The following is a 27,959-nucleotide window of genomic DNA, read 5'->3' as shown; positions in this document are numbered from 1 at the left end:
GTATACTCTGGAAAGTAGCAGTTTCATAGTAAATAATCACCTTCAACTCTGATCCCCTGTGTTCGAGAACTAATTTTAGAGCTCAAGTCTTTCACAGAAACAGGGTAGAAATCCATATGTTAGCTGGCATGATTTTCATCACTTAACATCTGATAATCACATCAGACCGGCATTCTTTAATACTCACTGATTGCTGCCAGGACATCTAACTTCTCTATCCTTTGCTTTGGAGTTTTTCTTCCTTTTACATCCAGCACCATACTAAGAACTTGGGATACAAGATGGATAAGACATGGTCCTTCACAATGAGCTTTTCAATCTAATCTATGAAGGAAAATTGCAAGAATGAATTTTATATAGCATATGTCGTCAAAGCTTAGACATAGAAGAATAGCACTTAGAATGTTATTTACTTCATGGATTAGTTTGTTCGTCTGTTGAATAAACATTTATTGAAGCTCTACTGTCTGCTCAGCAATGTTCTTAACATTGTGGGTACAAACATAACTATACTTGGAATTTTCACAAAATGAATAGTATAAAAGTATAGCTCACTCTTCTCCAGATTGACCGTTCACCAAGTACAAGATTGCCATGTCAGCGTTTGATACCAGTCTAACTTACCAGGACCAGTTGGGCTGGGAAAACATCTCCTTTATAAACTCAGTGATATCATTTTTAGTTAACTATCTAATTTGACTTACTCCTCCCAAGAAGCATATTATAAGATGTGAGCTATTGCATGTAGGTGGTTTCCCAGACTGGCCTGTGCAGTCAGATGGAAAGAATAGAGGCCTCTGGGACAACCCAGAGGAGCCTCTGCACCATGCAGAACAAAGATTTTCTATTTAAAGTTTATGTGACTGGGATGAGATTTATAAGTACTGGAACACTTTATTCATCTACTTATTCATTCAGTCATTTAATAGCTATCAAGCACCTATAATGTTTCAGACATTGTTCTAATTACTGGGGATATAGTAAGAAATTAAACAAACTTTCCTATGAAACTTGTTTTATAGTGGAAGGAGAGACAGCCAATAATTATGTAAACAAAAAAATAATCAGATCTAGGAAGAAAATAATGCATAATAAGGAGGTAGAAAATAGGGATATATATGGGATATATAATTTAGAAAGTGTTATTTGAAATAGGGTAGGTAGGAAAGGTCTCACTGAGCAGAAGATATTTGAGCAAATATTTAAATAATGAGAAGAACCTAAGCATGTGGTGATGAGCAGGAAGAACATTTTAGGGAAAGGGGATGGATATTATAAAGACTTTGAAGTAAGAACAACTTGGAATTTTCCAGGAAGAGCAAGAAAAAATGTGTGGCTCAAGTGGACCTAAGTCAGAATAATCATGTAGATAAGTAGGGACCAGCTCACGTAGGCCATGGTAAAGACTGACAGAAAGTTATAGAGGATTTTTTAAAGCATGTATGATCTCATTTACATATTAAAAGAGTTCCAGGGCTATACTGTGGAGAATAGTCTAACAGGGCCAGGGTGATAGAGGAAGAGCATGTAGTAGTTATTGTAGTAGCCCAGTTATACGAAGGGCAATGGCAGTCAGGAGGGAATGAAAAGTGGTTCAACTCTGCAAAACTTGAAGGTAGGGCTGACAAAAGCTGCTGGGGATCTCAGTGTGGTTCTACATGAGAGAGACATGAGGTGTGATGAATTTCAGGTGTTCCACCTCAGTCACTGGATAAATGGCCACATCCCATGGAGTTGGGAGCTATAGGGGATTTGGAGACATGAGCAGATTTGGGAAAGAGATAATTATGAGTTAGTATTGGAGCATGTTGAATTTGAAATTCTTTTCTAAATAAAGAGATGTAGTAGGCAGTTGGATACATGAGACAGGAGTTCGCAGGAAGGATTAGGACTGGAGATTCAAGCTCTGTTTTTATTTCTGCATATGTATTTTCTTTACAGCGTAAGCCTACAGGGTATGAGGAATGAACTCTGAGAACTTTTGGAGGCAAATATACATGTTCCATATTATTTTATGATGAACATGCAAGTACTATTGTCAATTCAGTCTGCTATTTTTTTTTTAATTCCCTGATATACCTTGCAAAGAGGTACCAGCAAAACCATATGAACACTTTCTAAGGACACATATGGTTTATGATCATATTGAGATGTAAGACAAACATAAATTATTGTTTCATAATGATATAACTGTAGAAGTGGGGGAAGACACAGATTCTGTAGTTTAATGTGGGGAAAAATCAGTGTGAATTAGTAGGGAGGCGAAACTCTAACCCATTGTTGGAATTAGTGAACATTTGAACAGGTAGTAAGGAGCAGTCAGGGTTTTCAAGATATAAAGTCATAAGTAGATTATACAAAGACATAAACTAGCTTTCTCTTTATGACGGAGCAAGGTTAGAGAATAGCATGAGCAGAGTGTATGTGTTTGTGAAGTTAAGGGAGATGAGTTTATAAAAGTTGGCTAGAGCTAAGGGTTTTGAACTTCCCCAGTAGCCCATTTATTCTCACCTCTAGTATACTTCAGAATCACATTTGGAGCTTAAAATTAAGATGCCTGGATATTACTTCTGGAAGTCCTGATTATAGGCTATGGAAAGGCTCTAGCACTTGTATTTTCCACAGGGAGCCTGTTCCAGAACAATTTGCCCCTCCTAAAGCTGTGGTGATTTACTAGAATTAATAGTCCTATGTGAGTAGCATGTACTGGATTGATAGGTAGAGTTGTCTCTCCCTGCACCAGGAGCTCCTGGATCTTTACTCCAGTTCACTGTTAAGTATTATGGCTCAGATTTTCTCCACAATTCTGCCTAAATTTTCCTTTAGTACTAATAAACAGCCTTTCCCTGTTTTATAACTTGGAACTACCTTGGCCTTTTAAGGCTTCCTTCATTTTCTTTCTACTTTATGATCTCTTGCACAATTACCTATGGTCAAGTGTGGGTGTAGGGATGAGTAAGAACCATGAGAGGGGTGGTGTCTCTTACAAAGAACTGTGAGAATGAGAAGTATCATGAAAGTGTTATGCTGCAGGCCTAAGTAATGTAACTAATTAATACTATGGAGGCTGAATTGAAAGCAAAATATAGGACTTAAAGAGAAATTGGTATTTTTTCTAAGGAGGAACCTAAGATTAAAACCACAGAGCTAATAAGATTTTTTGTTTGTTTATGAGGTAGGGTATCTTTTATAACTACATAGTCCCAAATACTTAAGATTTTAGAATGCAACACATACATCTACAAAAACAGGAGAAGGAAGACTTCTAGAGACAAAGTGCCTACAGAGAGTCACTTTTAGGCCTCTAGAGAAGGAAGGTTGGTATAGATGAATATTTTAAGTAATATTTTACTATAAAATAAATGTGCTTTTATTATGGAAAAGCTCAGAGAAACAAAAATTATTTATAATTTCTCTACCCAGAAACAAGCACTTCTAGTGTTTTCTGGTCTTTTTCCACCTTGCGTGTACACAACTATCACTTCTTGAACAATATTTAAGCTAACAATATTTAACTTAGCAATATTTGCTTAAACGATATATTTTCCTGTACATATATTGTTGGTTATATGCCTTTTCACTTAACAGTATTCCAAAACTATTTCTTCATATAATTAAGTGGTATAGAAAATATGATTTCTTAAACTGCATAGTATTTAAGTCTAGGAATGTACTATCATTTATTTAATCAACTCTCTATTGTCAGACAAGGTTACCAGTCTTTCACGATTATGAATAATGCCATGATAAATATTCTTGCTTCTAAATCTTTGTGTAGATCTTTGAATATTTCCTTTAGATACATTCCTAGAGTTGAGATTTCTGGGTCAATAGTCTTCATATATTTTTAAGTTTTTGATGCGTATTGCTAAGATGCCCTCCGAAGCATTTTGCCAGTTTTATTTTTTCGGTGGTAACATCTTAAAGTTTTCGTCTGAAAGTGACTTGATTCAAAGCCATGCTGTTGCTTTTCTCTGAGTCCTTTCTGGTTCACCAGTTGTAGTGGACTTATTTTAACTCTTACCTTAAGGTTTACACTTAGAGTAACCGAAACATTTTTGTAGACATTTATGCTGCAAATGAGACAGTTTACAGAATATAAATTGACAGTGAGATTAGATTGCGTTTCTTTCTTATGCATGTTCTGTACAAGCATTCTGCTTATCCTGGATAACAAACAAATAGAAAGAAAAAAACCTTACCTCTCTTACTTGTCCTAACTGAACACTCACAATGCATTAGGCGTTTAACTGAACATGGAGGAGATGTGATTCCTGCTTTCTGAGACTTTACAGTTCCAAAAACCATGATTGATAAGGTACAATATAAATAGTGGGCTTCTAGGACAATGCCCTGTGGTTAAAAATAATTAAGTTATATGATGCAGGCAGACTACAGGATACCTGTGATCCACATGTGCAGGTGGATTGTGTGCATCAGTCTTGATATCTGTGGAATCTGAGAGACGGGAAAGGCATACTTGTTTTAACTCCAGAATAACGTAGAGAACTCAAATTCCTGCCCAGGCAAATAGGGATAAGTTGTAGACTGCAAATAGGAGATGGATTGTGGGGAGGAAAAAAAAAATCTACTAGTTCCCACTTCTTCCACTGTGTCCTCTCCAGGGGACATTCATAGGTCAGGGTCCTTCTTGTGGTAGCTTCAAGTTCCTGACATTTTCAAAACTGCTCTAGGGAAAGGGTCTGGCATGTATATGAAGACTGTTTTCTTGTGAGGACAATGGGAGAATATTTGAAATTGGGACTCTTGTGAAAAATCAGAAAGGTTGCCAGTGTACCTGGCCTTCCTATTGTCTTGAAGTACTGTGGTGGACTTCGTCATGCTTAAAGGTGTGATTGGGGATAGGGAATTGCTTGACTGAGAATTAAAGAATGAGAGCTCCTGTCCCATAGCTTAAACTGAAAAGGATTTCTAACACGTATTTGGTTAGTAAAAATGGTTGTGAGTTAGTGGGACAACTGTAGCACTGATATAAAAATTCCAGATAGTCCTTCTGAATAGATATACACACATTTAGAAAATGCATTATAAATGACATATAGCAAAAATGTAAACAAGCCATTTAATAACATTGTAATGCTTGATTCTGATCTCTTAATTAAAATGTGCATAAAAGAAAACAATGGTGGAACATCTGTCTGTGTTATTGGGATAGCAGGATTTATGCTGCACCCTGGGCTTTTTGTTCGCTTCTCAGTGTGTGTGAATGTGGGTGGGTTTCCTCTTTGAGCCACAGTTACCCATGTGAGCCCCACAGGGTCTGTATTCCCACCCACCTTCTTTTGGCTGTAGTTGCACCCCCCTTTTTCCCCTCTTACTTAAAATACTGTATGTCTTGTTCTTTGCTCAAATTAAACTACTCTCATCATTTGATCTGAAAGCCGCTCTTCACCCCACCCCTCTAACCTGAAACCGTGACCTAACCCTGACTCACCCTTGTTATCTCAGCAGATGTACACAGCATTACCTAATGTTTTGACCTCAGTGAATAATCTCGAAGAGCTTTGGGGAAAGTGTGGCCCTTTGTATCTGTGACCTTGCAGCAGTTATTCCTTAGCTGGACACTGTGGGATTTAGATGTTGAAAACAGGCATTCTACTAACCCCTGCTGGTGATTTCTTTATTATTATTATTGATTTGGAGGATGTATCCCTGAACCCCATTTTGCCCAACTGTTAAATGAGGATGCCAGCAATCACAAAAAGTCAAGGGTTATTAAATGCTTTAAAACCGTCCACTGAAAATGTTACACTGTGATATGCTTTTATTTACACTTTTACGTGGAACACATGTGATCACCAAAAAGTTTGTCTTTGATTAAAACAGCGTAAAAAGTACCTCAAATCTTCTGTTACTCCCAGATTTATGTATCATTTATATAAGAGAAAGTCACATACAAATAGCCTTCTTAAACATATAATAATTAATATTTAATGCCCCCTTTTTATGAGGGGGACTTTGTGCTGGGATGTCTCCAATCCTCACAATGTTCCTGCAAAATAGATGGTTTTATTCTTTATTCCACAGGTGATGAAAATGAGGTTTCAGAACTGTTTAAGTGATATGCCTAAAGCTGTATTGTTAATAAATGGAAAACCTGGGATTCAAACTCAAGTCTGTGTCTCTCTCTCTTTCTCCACATCATATTCTTCCTATAATATCGTGACCTATATGGGAGTATGGTAGCTCCCATTTCCTATAGACCATGGCTAGATGGTGTTATGAAAGAGTTAAGTAAAAGGTGCCATTTGTGACAAATGTCTGAAACTTGTTTTTATAACTAGGATTTAATTCGCAAATGAAGAGTCATTATCAATATGTCACAGATGAAGAGCTGCATGTATGGATCAGTATAATTTCTGTTCTTTGGCTTATGGATGCAGTATGCCCCAGGGAGTTTCACAAATCCACATGACATCTCCCTGTGCTGAGTTCTGGGTTGGCCGGCCAAAGTGTAAAATCTGTGCTGGGATGGCTCACAACTGGTTACTATCTGAAGAGATTTGTATAAAACTACCTACCTTATGTAGACTTGGTTTCTTTTCTGAATTTGTCTCTGACACTTGAGTGGGGGAAAATACCAAATTTTGATACTGGCTTTGTTGTTTTTAATGGGTGTTTGCTTTTGGAAGTGTTGTGCCGAGAGAGGAAGAAGTGGGTGTGGGTCTTTCTTCCTTTTGCTATTCTCCCTTTGCCTTCTTATGGTCCTATTTCTGATCTGATTCAGTATTATCAGTTTGCCATAATGCTTTGCAAAAGACATAAAATGTTCATAAACTGTAAGTTATTAAGGCTTTAAATCACATCACACTATCACTGGAATAATTTTTGGGGGGGAATTTTGCATATTTTCAGTTCTCTAGTATAGGGCATATGCTGCATACTAGGGATGTACCTTCTACCTGCTCTACTTCTCTTTATTTTTTTTCCTCAGGCTGACAGAACCTCTGCTTTAAACTTGTCATGTGTTCTGAAATGATCAAATATTAGATTTCTGAGACTATCAGGCTGTGATGGTGAGGGAAGGGTTAGTATTACATTCAAATATGTATTAAGGAAGGCATCATAGTTAAGTGGGAAAAACATGGGTCTTGAGTATTATGGGAGCTCAGCCCTTTTCCTTACTAGCTGTGTAGCTTTGAATGAGTTATTTAATTCACTAAACTAAGATTTTGAATAATAATACCTACTATATAGAGATATTATACAGATTAAATGATATAGTCCATATAGAATATTTAGAACAGTGCCTGACCCTCAGTGACTGTTGGTTGTTTACATTTCACACAGCAAGAAAAGGGAAGAATGGGAAAGAGTGGCAATTAGAAAATAATGGTATTGAGTTTGAAAAAATTGTTTTCATCCTTTCAATTAAGCATAGTAGTAGAGAGAGCTTTTGTCTAGCAGGCAGAGACTTGGGTAAAACTTCCAGCTCTGCCTCCAGAAAGCTGTAAAATCTTTGCTCTTCACCTTAGTATCTCAAACTCCTCATTGTGAAAATGAGTGAGTTAGAATGCATTATCTTGATTTAGTTATATACTCTTGCCTTCAGAAGATTTTTCTCCATCTCAGAGTAATCTATGACATATCATTCAACAGTGTGTAAGTCTAAAAGGCCAACAGCCAAGTATGGCAGACAGGGCTGTTGTTAAGATATTCTTTTTCCTGTGTAAGTATGTTTACGTGTGCATTTATGTTCTTTGTATATTTGTCATGTGCCTGAATATTTATACACCTGCATGGTTGTTGAAGTAAGCACACTAGCATACATTCATACATTTTTGTGGGTATGTGTGTTTATATATAACCTATATATATACAGTATGTGTGTATATATATAAATATATGTCTGTGTGTATGAGAAACAGATGCACTGTAGGCAGATAAAGCAGATAAATATAGATCCAAATAGAAGCATAAGCATATAAATATAGACGTTATATAGAGTGAAAGCAAGCAGATCAGCACCATTTCATTATTGCTTGAAATCTTTGTAATAAAAGAGTTGGAAATCAGTAATTGACATTGAAATTATTGACTGAGTGACACTGTCATATCAGAAGGCACAGTGTAAGGTAAGAAAATAACCTTTCTTTCAACTTTGAGGAGAAATTAGCAGGAAGATTTATTACTGTTAATTATTTGATTTAGGAAAGTTTTTAGGTGCTGTGTAGTGTTGTGTTTTTCAAAGTACAGAAATGTCACCTCTCCTGAAAATACTGCCATACAACAAAAAATAAATAAGAAAAGCTATTCCAGTCTTGCAAAAAGATTTGGCAAATGTGACACCTGGATCCCTTTTGTCCACAGGTTGTGATTTGCAACTCTCGCCTATTTCTAGGTGTAGACAGATGAGTTGGTTTCATTCTACAGTATTTTCTACAAGCCCCTCTGAAGTCTTTAAGGAAACTCACCTAAAGGAGATATCTCAGGCTAAAGTGACCATTGTTAAGTTATTGTCATGGGGATGCTTGCAGTTGTCTTTAGTGAGTGTGTTGTGTGAGTAAAACTGGGCTTCCATCTGTTACTTTCATATCACTGTCTGTTTTTACCAGTCAAAATAATTGGTTGTGAGTTTTTGCTTTATTTTATTTTGTTTTAGTGAGAAGGGTATTGTGAGTTATTTTTAGCTAGCTAATTTACTTTTTAATGTTGCAAGTTATATCTTGCTCATGTGTTTGAATGCTATTTGGAAAAAAAAAAAAAAAAAAAAAAAAGTAGTGCCTCCTTTTTCCCTCTCTAAACCTCATCTATTTCCCTAACAGATCTTATCTCCTCCTCAACTTTGTTGTAGGAACATTCAAAGAAGCTAAAATTTGAAGAAATTCCTTGAAATGTACAAATACAAAGCCTGCTTTTTCCCAGTACCACAAAACTGCCAAAGTTGTTGCAATTGCTTTTTCTGTCATTAGTCTACTATTAGTCTACCATTGGTTTTCCTTACAGGGATGAGAGAAGAGGGTCCAGAATATGTGTTCCTCGTAACTTCTGCTCCAAATCAGAGTGTAGACTGGAGGAAAAAAAGGAAGGAAGGGCAAAGCAATAAAGACTTATTGAATGTTAAGGAATGTATTGGTGCTTCCTGAAGAACTGTTCATTCTTCTTCTCTCAAATGTGGCTTCAGTTACTTTGTTGTTAAGTTCTTCTCCAAATTATGGTTTTAAAATATTTTTAAAGACTGCCTTAGTGGTCTTGAGGATCACACACACACACTCTCTCTCTCTCTCTAACACACATACACACACACACACACACAAACTTGTGTAAGATTCATTTAAAAAACTGCATTGTGTGAATAAAATGGAGTACTTTTCAATTTATAAATTATTTTGAACAAATAATGTAATGTGTAAAGTTGGCACACTTTACAGTGTTTCAGACTACAGATTTTTTTAAATTCTATTATTTACCTGATAAGCTCTAATGTTAACTTGAACAAGTGTTTATTTATTCAAGGGTATTATAGTATATCTACATAAAATGATTCAGCAAAGATTTTAGAAAAATAATCACTTGCCAAAATAACATATTAAAACTCCTTTATCTTTACACACATATACACACACACACACAATTTAGACTAAAGCACTATGTCCCATTTAGCTTAAAAAATGTCTTAGGGTTAGATTTCTGAGGGAAGTATTTACATACCCATACTCCTCTTTTCTTGTTCTTTGTTTCCTTTTCTCCTGGTGTAGCATATTTACTGTTTAGCTTTTGTCAAGTACTTTATAATAATTACCAGAAATTTTGGCAAAGACAAAAAAATTTGTGTATGTGTATATTTGTATGTTTATATGCACATAGACAAACACACACACACACACAAACACACACATCCAGATTGAAGTGTTAATGTTGTATTAATCATCTGATTTTTGGGGGTGGGGGGTTTGAGACAGGGTCTCGTTCTCTCGCTCAGACTGGAGTGCAGTAGCAGGATCATGGCTCACTGCAGCCTCGGTCTCCTGGGCTAAATCAATCCTCAGCCTCAGCCTCCAGAGTAGCTGGGACTACAGTCACATGCCACCATGCCTGCTAATCTTTTTTTTTTTTTTTTTTTTTTTTGCTGTGTTTTGTAGAGGTGGGGTTCCACCATGTTGTCTAGGCTGGTCTGGAACTCCTGGGCTCAAGCCATGCACCCACCTCAGCCTCCCAAAGTGACTCCCATGGTGACTGTAGTCACCATGCCTAACCAATCATCTGATTGTTTTATGCGTTATGTTTTAAAACTTTCTCCTAATATAAATCTTTAAAGGAATTTTTGTAAACATTCAAATGTCTGGTCTCATTTAAAGGTTTCTAGGGGATTGTGCATTTTCTTATCTAAGACAAAACATTTTCCAAATATGCATTTGGATATTTGCATATGAATAAACAGGGATTTATCAGAGCCAAGAGCAAAGCAAGAATCTCTTTTTAGGAGTCATTTACCCTTTCTACCTCCTACTTGGAGTATGAGGTAGCTCTCTCATCATTGGCATGGAGAATTTTGTTTTTCAGTTAGTTGGTTTCATATTCTGTTTCTGCTGTTGAAGTGCATTGCAGTGCATATGGGCCTGGGAGTCAAACAGATCTTAATTCAAACCTCACTTCGCCACTTTTTTAATTAGCTCTGTTTCCTTACGCAGGTTAGTTAACAGCTTTTTAACTGTGTTGCTAATCTATAAAACTTGGGCCACAGCTACTTCACCACAGGTTTGTATTAAATGACATAATATTAATGGAATATATGTCATATAGTATGTATTCAATAGATACCAGTTTCCTTTGGCCTGTTAATTTTAATGTATAGCCATGATTTCCTCCCCAATCCCTCCACACCATGGTGGCATATAGCATTATACTGTTTCTATCAGATATTGTAGACAATGCTAAAGAAACAGGAGCAAGGGATTTTAGAAATTATTGATTATCCAATAGTGACTCTGAGAACGAGCTTAGGAGGAAAGAAATCTAAGGAAACCATCAGAAATTCGTGTCTCCTGTAATTGTAATGTTTCCTCCAATAATAAGTTAACAAAGAGAAGTGGGAGACTTTTCAACAAAGTGTTGCTGAAAGCCTGTTCACATCAATACAGTGGAATGGAGTGGTGTACATTAAGCCTTATGAAATAATAGGAAATCCTTTTATTGCCCATTCATATGCCAGGTTAAAGTGCTTCATTCCACAGTGGATGTTGCTCAACTTGGCTCACTCTAGATTAAGCTCATTGATTAACTACCCTTTGTAGGGGAAGGGTCAGAATACAACTCTCATTGAAATTATTAAATAGTTGCTATGTGTTTTCTTTTTTAAGGAATAGGAGGGGAGAAACACCTCCCACTCTAAGATACTTGGAGCTGCATTTCAGCCTACAGCTGATAATTTTAACTGAATTACAAACCCCATAAGCATAAGGTTTATAATGGAAACAATGACCCAATCTTAATTACAATGATTTTGGCAGCAATGTCCCTGCTATCCAGAGACTACTTTCTCATGTCAGAAGACTCTTTTAACCTCCTCAGAGTTCGTTTTCTGTGTAAGTACAATTTTAGTGTGCAGGTCTTTCTGACTTTTGTTTGGAATTGAGAGAGTTTGACCACATTAAGCCACTGAGATTTCTCTGGATCTCCTCCTGCTGTGCCGTAATCAGTCTCAAATATTTGTAATGTAGAACGGAAAGGAAGAAAAGGGAAACGAAAGGTGTCCTGGTGTAGTGGGAAATGAGTGGTCTGGAGATCATGAGCCTTTGCTCTCTGTCTTTGATGAGATACTTTGAAATGCTATCCCCTATATTGATAATATGGAGGTATAGACAGCTGTAACTTTCTATAGGGAAGCCTATAGCTTTAGTTTACTCTGTTCGTCAATATCTTACTGCAGTTTTGTTTTAAATATAAATCAAAGGCCTATTCATTGTAATAATACTAAATTTACACTTTTTCTTCCTTTATAATTTCTGAGGATATCACATTAACAAGGAAATCATTTCTATGAGGAACAAGAATAAATAAAAGTTTGATAAACAGATTAAAAGAGAGAAAGAAGGAAGAATATAAAGTCAGGAAGGGCCATATCTGAACTAGACACAGAGTAGAAGTGAGAGGACAGGAGGCAAAGACTCTGAAGAGTCAAAAATTAAGACAGGGAAAAGGAGAAGCAACAATTTGAATAGCAGGCTCACATTTAAGATAAAAAAAAAAAGTATAAGATAGCTTTGAGGTGAACATTTTACATAATGTAAGAATTCCTTGTCTTATAAAAGAATCCTTTGAAATCTTCCCCTATGGCATTTAAAATAAGATTGAATTTATACAACTTTGATTTAGTCTGTGCTGTGAAAAATACGAACTGTGAGCTTTAGATACTAGTCCCAGCTCTGCCTCAAAATATATGCCTTTGAGGAAATTAATTCTGAGCCTCAGAATCTTCATATATAAAATGAAGAAGGACAGGCAAGTTCTCATCCACTTTTAAGAATCATGAAATGAAAGAGCACATGGAATGATCTTGTTGACATACTGCCAGGATGCTTATTGAAGGAAGTTGCTGATTCTGATTACATTAAATAGATGACCAAAGTTAGAGAGAGAGGGAAAAAAAAAAAGGAAAAAAAAAAAAAAAAAAAAAGCTTCCTGAAGGTTTTGACTAAGATCTATGTGCTTAGTCCTACAGAATTAACAAAATGGTAGCCCCATTTTTTAAAAGAATATGGCTACTATTGCTGAACATGCTTTAAGTTGAATCTTCCACTGGAATTTTTGAGAAATTGTAGTTGCAATTATTTTTCTAAAGGTCTTATTCTCCAATTAACTGAAAGATGGCATTTCTGATTTTCTAAGCCAGAATTTTTTTTTCTTAAAAAAAAAAAAAAAAGCTGTTTAACCAAGAAAATGGAAATCAGTACATTCTTGGTTGTCCTTCTAGTAATTTAAATTTGTGTAACCTAATCAAAACTCAACCTGCCTTGCCCTTAAAAAAAAAGCCATATTCTCGTCCATTACTAAATGGCTATATTTGTCTCAATATTTTTTAAAAGATGAATTACGTTGATATCCCATGACTTTCTTTAGAATGTGTCCATGGAAATTAAAGTGGACTTTTCTGTGCCCAAGACTGAAATGAAAGACAGCCCAAAAGGGCTGGTGGAAATGAACACAAAACTTTGCTGATGTTATCAGTATTATAATTTTTGTTAAGCTTTTTCCTAATAAAATGGAGCTGAAGTCAGCTGACCCCTAAATAACAGCCTGATGTTTCTTTTACAGTATTATTTTGTCTGCAGATTAATGATAGAGCAATATAGCCTAAGATTTCTTGTAAAACATTGGAATATATTTTTCTGAGGAAAGCTAGAAAGCTAGTGCACTCTTTCTACAGAGATATTTCTCCCGTAATCATTTTTCAGTTTCAATAAATATTTGCTGAGTATACAAAATGTGCCAAGCACCATGGTAAGTGCTGGGTATACAACTGTGTGCATACCACCATTGGTCATTAAAGTATCCTTGAGAAGTGGATAGAGTAGGCATCGGTTTAATATTTTCTAAGCTCAGATGGCTGAAAAGAGAAGACAACTGGATGACTAGAAACCCCAACTCTTGTTCTTTCCTTTGGATAACCTCCTGTGATTTTTCCCAGTCATTATTCGCAAACACACATTGATGGAGAAACCAAGTTCCCTGCCCAGCTTTTCAGCTGATTACTAAAGACAGCTTCTCTTTCTCACCTTAGTGGTTGTTCTCAGCCATAGGAGGGCACTTAGGTACAGGAAGGACCTGTACCTAGCAGCAGAAACAACTTCACCCTTTCTTTCTGGTCCAAGCTTTGGGAATTCATTATATGGCATGGGAAGCACTGAGCAGCATTCAAAGACTGAGAATGCCTGTAATCCACCCAAACAAAAGTTAAAGGCTCTCCATAGACATAAGAAATTATTTAAATTTCTTTATGAATATTGTTCCTCAGTTTAGTGTTCTTCCTCATTTTGCCTATTTCTCATTTATTGTCCTATATTGGGCTGTTTTGTTCAGCCAAACAATTTGTGGCATGTCTGTTTTCAAAGTAAAAGAGTGATCTATTTAAAGATTTCTAAATATGTTATTTATGTATTTTTAAAGGAGATGGGTAAAATAGAATGTATTTCTCTTTGCCCTGATGATATTCCTGTGGTATATTTCAAATAATATTTTTGATTGGGTAAGCCAGTAGGACCAAAGCAATGGTGATCACAGATACAGATTCACAAATGCATAGAGAGAATCAAATAGATGCATATGGAGGAGTCTGACAGTTTAGTGAAATGGTTTTCAAGTAATTTGACACATTAGAACTTTCAGACATTCACCTGCCACTAATCCTTATTAGAAATAGGATTGGAATATTGAGGTCACCAGCCCAAGACCATTTTTTGTGAGAGCTGAACAATAACCAAAAGTCAGAGCTAAAGGAAATAAAAATGAACCTATTCCAGTCATTAGAACTGTTTCTCTGAATAAGCTCTTTCTTCCTCTCCTTCGTTCTTTTTTTTTCCTCTCCCTATTTCTCCCTTTCTCTTTCTCCTCCCTCCCTCTCCTGCTCCTTTCTTTTTACTGTTCTGAATTCATTAGATGGCATAGTGTAAATCAATAGTAAACGCTAACCGCCTACTCTGTACTCAGTTACGCAACATCACTTAACCGGTACACAGAGACAAAAAGGGAAAAAGCACACACAGCCTTTACATTCAAAAGCTCTTGCATAATTTTACTTTTCCACAGCCAAAAAGAAAAAAAGGAAATAACAGATGGGGAAACTTACAGTTTTTTTTTTTTTTTTTCCCTTTTCTCAGACTGTTTAGAAGGGAGTTAGTTAACATCCATGGCCCTTTCTAGTTGCCCTAGGCTGCAGCAAAATGTACCATAATTGTCAGCACCTTAACTGGCTTTAAACGAGACATTGTGACCTGTATGGTGGGTTAATTTTCCAGGTGATATAAGGCAACTTATTTTGAGATGTTTTGACTTCGTTTTTACTTATTTTGTGAAAAACCAACAACATTTAAAGTATGAAATGAATTTTAAAATAGAAAGAGTATAAGGAAGACGGGTGTGTGTGTGTTTGTGTGTTTTCACTTGAAATGTATCCTGATGTAATATTTATGTAAAAAAGCCAGTTATATAAACCCATCTTTCTCTTGCTTTTTACTTTGGGAACTATATAAAGCTCTAATGCTTTTTGGTTTTTTTTTTTTTGGACAAAGTACATTCAAACCCCAAAGTCTTAATGAAAGAGAAAACATCTAGATGCTACAACAGACACAGTTAATTCAGACTTTCTATAGAATTCATCATCTAAACAACAGTTTTATTTAAGAAGGAATAGTTTCTGTAATTCTCATTTAGAGGTTTCTGTCACATTTCTCCCTGGAACACCCTTGGTTTCACTGTACTGCCTTCTTAATGTCTTTCTCTCCCTTTCTCTCTCGCTCTTTCTGTAGCCCTTCACCCCTTCCCACAACCACCCCCGCCCCCCATTTCTTTCATTGGAATAACTCCCTTTCCAGCTTAAGTGGGAGCACAGTGAGATTTGTATGCAATTTATCAGTCCTTCTTCCCTGTTATAATATTTGGTTTTGCTTAACTGATTGATGTCCTCTGGGAACTAGGCATTGGTCTGATAAGGGAGGTTGGGGGGATTTTTTGTTTTGTTTTGGTCTTCCTTTTTAGTTTCTGCCTATCAAGTGGTCATAAAATGGATATAAAGTGGTAGTACAGCCCTAGGCACTGTTAGGCACCTCTTAGAAGAAATTAAGTTCAGGTGTGTGAAAGGTAGTTTTGATTGTTTTTAATACAACCAGAAAACGTGGGAGGTGGGTGGGGAGAGGATGGATGCTATCATTAGTGTGTGAGGAGGAACTATTGAAGCGCTTGATCTCCTTGTATCTCGGATCAACATCATTTTTTAAGATCATACGTTACTTCTGGATATTAAAGCCATAAGAAATTGGTTCATTTCATTTTACTCAAGAATTATTTTAACACTGTCTTGTATGTTAATTATTGCAATTTAGAATTCCTTTGTATGGAAAAATCCTGTGCACAAGATAAAAATCAAAAGTTTTATTGCCCACATATGTGGTTCTCTGTTTTAATAACTGGGTGATCAAGATTATTGATTGGTATTGGCCGGCGGTGGCTCAAGCCTGTAATCCCAGCACTTTGGGAGGCCGAGACGGGCGGATCACGAGGTCAGGAGATCGAGACCATCCTGGCTAACACGGTGAAACCCCGTCTCTACTAAAAAAAATACAAAAAACTAGCCAGGCGAGGTGGTGAGGTGGCGGGCGCCTGTAGTCCCAGCTACTCTGGAGGCTGAGGCAGGAGAATGGCGTAAACCCGGGAGGCGGAGCTTGCAATGAGCTGAGATCCGGCCACTGCACTCCAGCCTGGGCGACAGAGCGAGACTCCGTCTCAAAAAAAAAAAGATTATTGGTATTATCCCATCTCTGTATTTATGATGACTTGTGGAAATCTTTTCTGATCTTAATATGAATAATGACTAAGCTAGTATATATATTTAATGTATTTTATCAATACATTTCCGTTTAGCTTTATTTTCTTAACAGAATCTATAGCTCAGACAAATTTATCGCAGAGAAATAATGAAAATTGGTCAGAATATTCTCGTCTCTGACTGGGAAATCATATTCCCACATGCATTGTTTTTAAGGGTTCCTCTACATGTATTATAGTTGAGTTTGGATTCCAATATGCAATTTTGCATGTAGGTGCCTGATTGTCAAAAGAAAAAAACATAAAACATTTGCACCATGTAAAGTGCATTGTTTGTGATGTAATTTTAATATGATTAACAATCTGCACAAAGCTTTTTTAAATGTGTAGTTCTGTATACAAGAAGTTATTCTGAGTACCCTAATTTTCAAATGGGTTGCTTAGATTAAAAAAAAAGAAGAAGAAAAGAAAAAAGTATAACACAAAAGTGAGGGAGATTTGCATTTTATTGGTTGTCAAAAATAGTTGAAGGTATCTCATTATAAAAGAAGCAGAGGAAAATTCTTTGAACTTTCTCCCTGCCTCCTGTTGTCAGAATAGCTTCCATTTTCATCTTGGTGGGTTTTCACACTCTCTGAACCATGCTAGGGCAGGACTGACCTTTCAAAGCTCGGTGTGTGCCAATGTAGACTTCTCGGCTCTCATTTTCTGTTGTAACCAAGGCCTTGGGAACACTTTAGCTGTTTCTCATTTTTCTATTTTTTTATTTTTTTAATATGGGATCCAGGCTTAGGACAGGTGGCCGGCCTAAGTTTTCTGTTCCATGGACATGCAAGAAAAGAAGCTAGGGAGAATTTTAAACAGTTCAAATTTTTCATTTTTCATAAGTCTTTAACAACTCTTTCATCCTAGCTTTTCTTATTGCTGTTGGCAGTAGGGATAGATTTTTTCTTTTAATGTAGCAACAAGAACCTCAGGTTACTGACTTACCTTTTCATGCAGAATCAGTCCAGTTATGTCTGGCACATAGTAGTACCATCAAAAATATTTTCCATGTTTCAGTGAACTGGTGAGGGACCTGCTATGGCCATCCCTTCAGAGTGCTGATGCAGGTAAGCAGTAAGCCATGCAAGTAATAAAGGGTAAGAAGAAATCTGATACAGAACTCTTCAGGCTCTAGTAATGGACAGATCACTTCATTTTATGAGAAAACCCTTGTTATCCTTTCTGCCTTTATAAAAGAAGCAAATTTCAGAAGACAATTTTACGTCTTTCCTAGAGGTTCTTTTTAGGGGTCGGTGCTGCATAGACTGTTGGCTCATTTAACAAACATAATTTTTGGCAAGCTACTTTGGTGATCCTCATTAAGTTTCATATGCAAATGTGTTAAGTGCTTATGATTCTAGCTATCGAATATGCTCCTCATGCACTCTGCCACAGGTTCCTTTGAATCTTGGCTTTTCTTATTTTTTCTGGACAATTGTTTTTGGACTTCTTTTGTTTATGTAGGTCTGAGGATGGTAACTATTAAAAAACTTCTATAGGGTTCTTCTTTTATATAGTGTTACATTACTTTTAGCTACATGAATTCCTGATTTTTCTAAATCATTTTGGCTTAAAGTAATCATGCTGGCCATTTTCAAGGCTTTCATTGTGGTAGTGGTATTGGGGGTGCTGGGTGATATGTGGGAAAACCAACTGTAGCTTCTAAATGTTAAAGGCATTAAAAAGCTTGTAGAATGATTGATAGACTGCTGCCTGTTAGACGAGCAATTTTTTAAATGCGGATTATATAATATTTAAAGACTTTGTTGCTCCACAGTAGAAGGTTTTTAAATGTTAATTTGGGTTTTGTTTTGTTGTTCTATGACTTCGCATAAAAGATTTTGGATCTAAAAGGCTTCAGTTCACTCGTTCCATTTGTCTTACAGGACTTGGAATATAATACTATACATTTATTTATAATCATAAAGGAGGATAAGGCCAATAACTCACAACTCATGAAACCAAGGGTAAATAATCCATAGCTTATTCTCCCACCATTGCCACAATATTTATAACACAAATAACAAACAACTAAAAACAAAGAGAAACCAGTTTGTTTTTGTTGACAAAATGTTTGATCAAAATTACAGTAAAGTTCAAATGGAGCTGCAAATCCTAGTGGTTTACAATGGTTTGATTTATTTTTTTAAACAGACCATGGATAATTAACCATAAAACATAACCTTCTCAGCACAAGTTACACTGAATTACAGAAATGGGCAACAAGTCATTCATAACTGGTTGCAACTGGTTAGAGACCTTAAAGTAAAACGTGCAGGCAGTTACAAAAGCTACTTTCTTAGTGCACAATTCTATTTCCATTCCCAAAGGGAAACATCCTTTACTTTTTGTATACTACCACTAAGTCAGTATCCCAAAGTGAGGAATAAATGGATTATTTTCTATGATTACCATGTTGTCATACATTTATTAAAATAAATACCTAGTACTTACCCATACTCTTTTTATTTCAGAATGTTTCATCATTACTAACAGGATACTCCTCATGCTATTGCTGTCTGGTAAGTAACTCTCGTTATCTGTAAATGGCAGTCCAAAATACTGAGGTGCAAAGAAGTCAAATATATTTCCATGAACCTCAGAAAATAGGAGATCCAAAGGCTGTGGTGAGTCTTCGGGTCTAAACTTTAGCAATACTAAATTTTGACAGAACATATTTTGACATTAGTAAAGGATAGATCTTTAATATCCTATTTGTTTATTTGTTCATTTGAAATACCAGCATTTAGAAGAATAAGAAACATGACCTCCCGAACCTATTATCACAGATTTTGGCAAATATTTTAGAATGACTCTGCTAAACAAGATGGAAGTACTCAAAGGACTTGTTTGGAAGACCCTCCAGAGAGATACATTTCCAAAGGAGACTCCTGAGTGGACAGAAGGGGTGATAGGGTGAAGTTGAGCACTGATGTTTCCTGTGTGGAACACTGTATGTGTTGGTGATTCTTTGAACTACCCATTAGTATTCTGTGGTATTCTGTACATTTGAAATGCATTGGCTTCATTTGGATCAATCTTAAAATCAGACATGATTGCTCTTGTACTTACCAACAAGCCTAAAGGGAAAATACCCTTTAGAGACATGAATATGACTATCCTCTTTTACCAGTTAAGTAAGAGGACCAAGACCAGGGCTACAGGTGAGCATAGGCTTGAAGATTTTTCTAGGTGTCTTTTAGTGAAAATTTGTAAAGTTTGTAAAGTTTCGAAAAGATTGGTATTGTGGCCTTCTAGAGTTCTTGATATTTCCATGACTGGGAGAAGAGTGCAGGTCAAGACTAGGGGTGTATGGATAAAGTATTATCCAATCAGAGCTTGAAACAGCTGACTTTACTAGAGGCTGACCTGCACTGAAATACACTGGCAAATATACTGGAGAGGGAGGAGGAGGAAAAGGGTGACTTGCCTGGCATCTAACTGTGTTCTGCCTGGGTCCATCTAGGCCTATTTAGTCATGAACATCATATTCATCCAAATCTTTAAAAGTTACACTCTTGACTTCGCTTTATATGAATGTGCATAAAATGAGGGAAATAATCTCTTGCAGTAATAAAGATAGTTTTCTAAAGAGACTTTCCATATCTATTGTGCATAATCCATAGTTGTCACTGTGTTGTTGTTTCTGATTCTGTTGCACATCTATCTCTCTCTGAGCATATCTATCTCACCAGTGAAGGCCAGGAGCCTTCAGGATTGTAGCTCCGCCTCCCTCCCCATTCCCATGCTTTACTTGCTATGCTACCCCAAAAGAAACTCATATTAGTGTAAGCCTCAGGAGCTCAAGGGAAAGTCTTATTTGGTAACTTTAATTTGTCGCTCCTTTTGCATTTATCACAAAATGATCTCATCACAAAAAGGCCTGAATTTCACACTTTTACTGGCTTGCAAACAAGCTAGTTTCTTCCCTATTTCTATCCAACACAGAGAAAGCTCTTTATGTTTGTATGATCAGATAAAATCTGTATTGATGTTTCTTTTCCTGTGGGTGTATTTCCCTTCTAGGTATGAAGATTTAAGCTACCAGGGCAATGCTGTGTGTTTGCAGTTTCTCTGTTTCAGTAAATGAAAAGCTCCTTGGGAAAGGACAACACATCTTTTCCACTAATGAATAAATATTTATTTTCATTTTAAAATGATACATGCTCATTAAAAATAATTTAGAAAAACACATAGGAGTAAAATGAAGAAAAATTAAAGTAATTATTTCTATAATTTAAATCCAATCATTAATAACCATTTGATATATTTCCTTACTCTCATTTTCCCCTGAGGATATATTTTTAAAACATGATGTTATCACACTTTCTATATAATTTTGTGTCCTGCTTTCAAAATTTAACCTAAGAAATATGTAATTACATAGGCTTTGTAAACATTTAAAATAAATATATAATATTGCTGCAGAAGAATAGCTCATTTAACCTAAATGCCCAACAAGAACATCATTATTGTTATTATTTATTTTTATATCTCCATAATACCTTGCATAAACAGTAAATGAATCAGTCAACAAATAATAAACGAATAAAAGTTCAAATCAGTATATGTTTTTAAATTTTTTATCATAAAAAATCTTAAATTCATGAATATAGACAAATTACTATCATGAACTCCCATGTACTCATCACCAGCTTGCACAATGATGGCCTGTTATTTTCTCACTATATCGCAATGTTATTTTGAAGCAAACCCCAGACATCGTAGCATTTAGTACATCATTATTTCAGATCCATCAGGATGTTTTTTACATGTTAATGTTAAAACAATTCAATAAATAGTTCTTACTATTGTATATAGTAGTGTTTTTCTTCATAGTATCCTGACATCGTAGTTTCTAACATGTAACAATTGATTGTAAAATCTCATCAGTGAGTTCCCTAATATTCTTAGACACATCTTTAAGCCAGAGGGCAATTTGGTTGCCTAGAGAAATATTTCACAGATTTGGCTAAGTTTCTTGGGGGAACTATTTTCTTTTGGTCCTTTTTTTACTTGACTCAAATTTAGGATGATAATTTGCATGCCAGATCTATACAGCATTAATTATACTTATTATTGGGTTTAAGCGTGTGTTGAATACAATTCCTTACCTGAGGTGAAAGGAAAGCATAGTCGCCTGATCACTTAGAACTCCAGTCTGGCTGCAGCCAACCAATACCAGATAAATATGGCAAATCTACTTAAATCAAATGTAACACTGGCTTTAAAAGTTTATAATTTTTAATTAAGATTATTGACAGACATGGAAAACATGTGATGGGTATGTGAGGCATTTAGAAATATGTAAAAGGGGGACTTGTATAATAAAAATCTGAATCCTATTTTTAAACACCATGTTTGGGGGGAAAGAAATTATGCATTGTATGACAAAGAGTACTCTCTGTGCTTGTATTATTGCTCTAGTTTATTCTAAAAATATTTTAGAGAACCCTCTATGAGCCAGCTTTCCATAGCTAGCCTAGATCCTTTACATACAGAGTTCCACAGATGAGGAATGCTCTGTACAAATCAGACTGTCTGTAGAGAACCTGTATCTGGAGACTTGGGCTGTTTCACTGTCTTCGAATTGTAGGTCAGTGACTATTCAGTAGTGATGTGTTGTGCAACAGGTGTATTACACTCATCAGAAATTCAGGTTATAGCTATACAACATACTGCATCAGTATAAACTGAATTTATGGGTTACTCAGGTCTATTTAATCTTAGGAGCACATTTTCCATTGGCCTCGAAAGTGAGTAGCTTGAGTATTGATGTGCCTAACCCTTGGGGAAGAAAAAAAGTTTCTCCACCACACTAAATCTCTAGAAAAATATGAGGGTTTACGGTATGGACATATACAAAATATTTTCAGCCAAAACTGGTAGAGCAAAACATATGGAAAAAAAAAGAGAAAGTCATAACATTAGCAATAAACTATCCCAAGCAAACAGAGAGCATATATAAAATTTGTCAGATTAGATGGTATAAACAATACAAACTCTTTTTTTTTTTTTTTCCATTTCTTTTTCCCCTCTGAATCTTCTGATTATTTTGTCTCATTTACTCGGAGCCTGTCATCGTCATCATTAAAATATCAGAAAAGGTTAGAACTATATCGGTGGCTTGGCTAAGGCAGTTGTAACAAGAAAAGACCAGTAGGAACTAGCCACTATACTATTTTAAAGCTACAGCTCTTCTCCACTTCTTTCAGCATCCTGTTCTTACATGTGGTATTAAATTATGTGTCTCATATCACATAAACCTAGAATATAAACTGCCTTTTAAAAAGAGCCATAAGTTTACCCACGGTTCTTTCTAGCTTGTGTATTATATATTTCACCCAAGTGAACCATCAATGCCTCATCATTCTAATAGCTGTAATAACAATAATTATTATTAATGATAGCATTTGCTTCTTGGTATATGTACACGTACACCTTTTTCTCTTGCTTCAGGTTTCCTTATCCTTGGCCTCTTTGGCTGTTGGTGTTAGTTCAATTGTTGTTACATTTGTGACCTCACATATCCTCAAGCTATAAAACATTTCTTAGAACAAACTAGTACAATATACCTTCCACCTCCTTCCCCCTAGTTAAGGTCAAAATTGTGGTTAGATGTTTCTGCTTATGTAAGGCAGGGAGTCCTTGGCAAATAGCCCCACCAACCAAGATTTTCATTTTAGACCTAAGGATACCAATACCTGTCACAAAAGCAAATAAGTGGTTTGTTCAGATCATCAGATCCCTATTTAATGAAGCTGACATATTTTCTGAATAAACTTTATTGGATGTATAACACAGGATCATGCACAACTGCCATAAGATGGGATTTATGGCATTACCATAATGAGATAACTTTGGTGATTCTGCTCTACCTAGGGTGGTGAGGGAAGAATAAAAACCCCACTCAAGACAAAAATATTCAAGAAAATGGTTCTGTAGTCAGCTCATTCCTTTCATGGTGGAAGTGTTAAAGAGAGAAATCTTCACTTTTTTCTTCCTCTTACCTAGAGAATACTTTCTTCTTACCTAGAGTCTGTGATATGAAGAATATGCTCTGCAGATGGTCTTATCTTATGTGGATTGGTCCACGGGAGACTATGCTAGGCTCCATAGAGAACTGGTTCTGTATGTTCTGTCCCCCTCTATGAAAACATTCCTAACCGTACTGTTGATGTATACATTACAAGACTTTCTCTTTATTTTGGTCAAAAGTAATTTGCTTTCTGGATATTTGATGGCCACTCTGTGAATCAACCTAATGTATTTGTGGTGTGGAAATCTGTAACCTCTGAATACTAAGTTTAAAGACTCTTATAATTAATTATTGAAAGGCACTTTAGCCCTTAACTATTTCTCTCTTTGGAGAAACAAGTTGATTGGTTAATCATGTCTTTGTTTATTTTTATTGTTGTTGCTGTACACATTGCACATAAAACAGGAAAGAGGAAAGGCTGTTTGTAAGAGGTAATTACAATGGCAAAATTGTATTTTCTCTAACTGTTCTCATTTTCTCATGTCTGATTATATCAAGACCTGTACTCTAGAAGTGTGTTTCAGTTTTGCTAAGAAAATGATAGAGGAGAAGAATAAATTCATTTCTATAAAGTGATGTCAAACACAACTTGACACAATTACAAATTTGTTTTTTGTTTTTTTTTCAACTTTTATTTTAGATTCAGAGGATACATGTGCAGGCTTGTTACCTGTGTATTTTGTATGATGCTGAGGTTTGGGGTATGAATGATCCCATCACCCAAGTACTGAGCATGTACTGAACAGTTAGTTTGGTTTTTTGTTGTTGTTGTTTTGTTGGATTTTTGAGATGGAGTCTCACTTTGTCACCCAGGCTGGCTTGCAGTAGTGCAATCTTGGCTCACTGCAACCTTCGTCCCCTGGGTTCAAGTGATTCTCGTGCCTCAGCCTCCCAAGTAGCTGGGATTACAGACATGCGCCATTACACCCAGCTAATTTTTGTATTTTTAGTAGAAACAGGGTTTCACCATGTTGTCCAGGCTGGTCTCAAACTCCTGGCCTCAAGTGATCCACCTGCCTTGGCCTCCCAAAGTGCTAGGATTACAGGTGTTAGCCACCACGCCCGACCACTGGGAAGACTTTTATTTCTGGTCCCATCTTTTGATAATAAGGATCCAGAGCCAAAGAAGAAACAGAAACTACTTTTAAGACCTTTGGAGATCCAAACGTAGTGGACTCTTAAGAGCCTGTATTATTTCTTGGATGATTTATCTAGCCCTTTGTAGAATCAGAACTCTCACAATTTTCTTTAAATCAAATAAAACCCAAGGGGCTAAGTGGATCTTTAAAATTATGTCCAGGTCATTCTTTCAACAATTATTTATTGGTTTATTTGTTATTATTTCAACAAACTATGTGACAGGCAAACGTGAACTCATTTTTTTTTTTTTTTTTTATCTTTTAACTCCTTTTATTTATTTACCTATTTATTTTCCTTAAGCAAGTAAATCTCCTTATGGATTGTTAAGGGCCCTGTGCATATTTGCATGTAGCCAAAGATTCAGTCTCTTGCAGGAACTCTGGTTGTCAACTGGTGATCTTGCCTTTGTCTTTTCTCATAGTTCTGCCTGTGGCGCCTGTCACTAGCAGTCAAATAAGGACAATTTTACCATTCTCTCCTGCTGCTCTAATTTTTTTTTAGTGCCGGTACATGAATTTGTTATTCTTTATAATTCCCTTTGAAGTTGGAAATCCAAGGGGAATCTAAAACCGACCAGATGTTTCTGCTGCTGGAAAGGAAAGAGAGTAAGGATTAAGTTTAACAAAAACTTGGTCTCCAGGAAAAAAAAAAAAAAAAATCATTTCAGCTGGAAATCATCTTTAAATGCATTCATTTGCTACATATCTGTTAGTTAATTTACATTTACTGGTCCTTCGTAGGCAATATCCTCTATCAATGTACTCTGGGGAAAAATCATACATTTTGTGAACAAATAGACCCATGTTGTGGTTTGCTCAGGCCCATTTCCCTTATGGAGTTTTAGTTCTATTACTCTGCGTATTTTTCTCACATGCCTTATACTGAAGTTATTCTGTTGCTCCTGTTGTCGTTGTTGTTGTTGTTGAAGGTTCACTATCATATCACATAAAGTCTGGAGACCATTTCTGCAAACTGATCCAAGAGAGTGAGGTCGATATAGCCTGTGGTTAGGGAGGGAAGGAAGGAAGTTCTGCCAAACTGCTTAGCCTTTATGGAGAACTTCATTCTAGTTAGAGATATGTAGATCAAAACAAGAACAAGAGTGATGAAGGCCTTCAGGGGGAATAAAGAGAAAGTCTTGTGGTTTTTCAAGGATTCAGATGGCGTTGTAGACAGTGTGAATAAACAGGTTGGGAAATGAAAAATGATAGAGAAAAGTATATTAGAAAACAAAAGAGAAAGGGGCATATGTGAGACACATTTATAGGACCTCTCAGAATAGGTGCCCAAGGCTTCAGACCCAATACACAAAGGCTTCGAAGAGTAATTAAAAAATAAAATTAGAGAAGAGTCTTAAAAATCAATCAGAATATTTTGGCGGTTTGCTTAATACCTCACAAAAGCATTGGATTGAAGAGATGGATATTTTATTTGCTTGTTTCCCCTGCACAGCATCTCTCATAGTATCCTCCTCAGTTGTTCTCTGGATTTCCTAGGCTTGCCTAGGTTTGCAGAAGGGCCGAAAATTCTGTGAATAACGGCTTCTCACTCCTTACCTTGCTCAGTGGATTTAAACATTTAGAAACATTTCCCACACCTCACTGTCACAAGGGATGAATACTCACCACTCAGAGTTTCTATTACCCTACCATATCTTATTTTTAAATAGAAAGTCTGAGTCCTCAGTAATTATATTAAGCTTCTTAAGCTGCACATATCAATTGCATATACCATTTTAAGCATTTTTCAGTCTTTTTAAAGAGAGAGTAGAGGAAAAGACAGAGAGAAATCACTTAGCAGCTGATTCACTTATTTTAAGCAGCTTTCTTCATTTTAAAATATAAAAAATTCAGGTTCTGGAACATTGGGTGATTTGAATGTTCTATAAAGATTTGAAAAAAAGATTTTTTTTAAAAAATTATATGTTCTACATTCAGGGACCTGGATTTTCAGTTTAGTCCTTAAAAAAACAGGTTTGTGAAGTAAAGGAGTTTTCAATCTAAACACTTTTTCTTCTTCCTTTTCATTTATTTATTATTATTATTACTATTCTCTTTTGTCAAAGCATATGGTATGAAAAGCATTTATGTTGGTCTCACTACTGACAGAGCTTAACCTAATAATCCAAGACTTGGAACTTGGTATTTCAATAAAGGAAACACTGTTTGAGGTATTTTCCATTCAAACCAGCATCAAAAGTTTTTAATTAACACCATCAGAAATTAATGGACTGAATGAATGCAAGACACGGTTCCTACATACCCCTTTACTGGGAACAAGACAGCAAGTGGGATCCATTGTGTATGTTTGTATTTTATAATGTATTTTTATTTACTTATTGAAGCAGAGTCCCAGCTGCACGTTGCGTAGCAGAGCTACAAGAGTGAAACCTGCCGAGGGCTGCTTCACTCCAGCAGTTTCATTTTGCTCACTGATTGTTGTCCTGAGTTCTTTGTGATTGTAATTGGTTAGAAAGTTTGAAATTAGCAAGTCCTTGTCAGCTCATGAAAGCATTGAAATCATGAGGCTTGATACAGCTATCAAGCCTGCTGATGCCTAATCACTTTTCGGGCTAAGAACCTCCAGAGCGGTGAACATTCTCAGTCCCCAGGCTTTACCTCAATCACCAATTCACCACCCTCTGGAGCTCCTTGTCTTGGATGGTGGCTTTGTTTGGGGCCCTTTCTTTTCCATCACTGAAGCCTATACCGGGATGAACAGATTTTGGACTGACTAATGGGGATGGGGGTTGTTAGGAAATGAGAGCAAATGGGAAAACAGAATGATGTAGGGGATCAAGGGAATAGGGAGGAAGGAAAAGGGGTAGAAAGAGCATAAAAGAAAAAGGAAGCGGGATATAAGATGGAAAGAGCTTTGTAAATATTGACATTTAGATTCTGTGCAACTGGATTTGATATCTCAGGATAGAACTCACTGATAGAACCTAAATGGTCCCCAGGGCTCTTTATTTTTTCAGACCTTTTTTTTAAAAGCTTGCCCACTCATTGTCAAAGGGAAGACGTGTGTTCATATAACCTACTTACCCTGCCACCACCCCATTTGTGAGGACCAGGAATACAATATTTTCCTTTATACATTATCTTAGATGAATGAGGGGTTTATCAACTCCTCTCCTGTAACAATAAAAGTATCCATTGTTTATCCTTATGCTCGGAGTCCCCAAGCCAATTTTCTCCAGAAAACTCTTTCACAGCTTGGTACATTTTTAAATAAC

The 27,959-nt window shown here is 36.2% G+C and overlaps 1 protein-coding gene across 10 annotated transcripts in view; it reads left to right on the top strand.

The window, feature by feature from the left end:
* ZBTB20 (zinc finger and BTB domain containing 20) overlaps positions 1 to 27,959 on the top strand; it is an 821,902-nt gene that overhangs the window by 437,890 nt on the left and 356,053 nt on the right. For all 10 annotated transcript variants that reach the window (XM_023213691.1, XM_026456669.1, XM_031935144.1 and 7 more), the window contains one exon: positions 19,020 to 19,067. The gene's annotated coding sequence lies outside the window, so the exon portion shown is untranslated. The remainder of the gene's footprint in view (positions 1 to 19,019; positions 19,068 to 27,959) is intronic.

This window comes from Piliocolobus tephrosceles, chromosome 2, assembly GCF_002776525.5.
Source record: "Piliocolobus tephrosceles isolate RC106 chromosome 2, ASM277652v3, whole genome shotgun sequence".
Lineage (NCBI taxonomy): Eukaryota > Metazoa > Chordata > Mammalia > Primates > Cercopithecidae > Piliocolobus > Piliocolobus tephrosceles.
The sequence above is the reverse complement of the archived record's forward strand: the minus strand, read 5'-3'. Positions and strand labels throughout refer to the sequence as shown.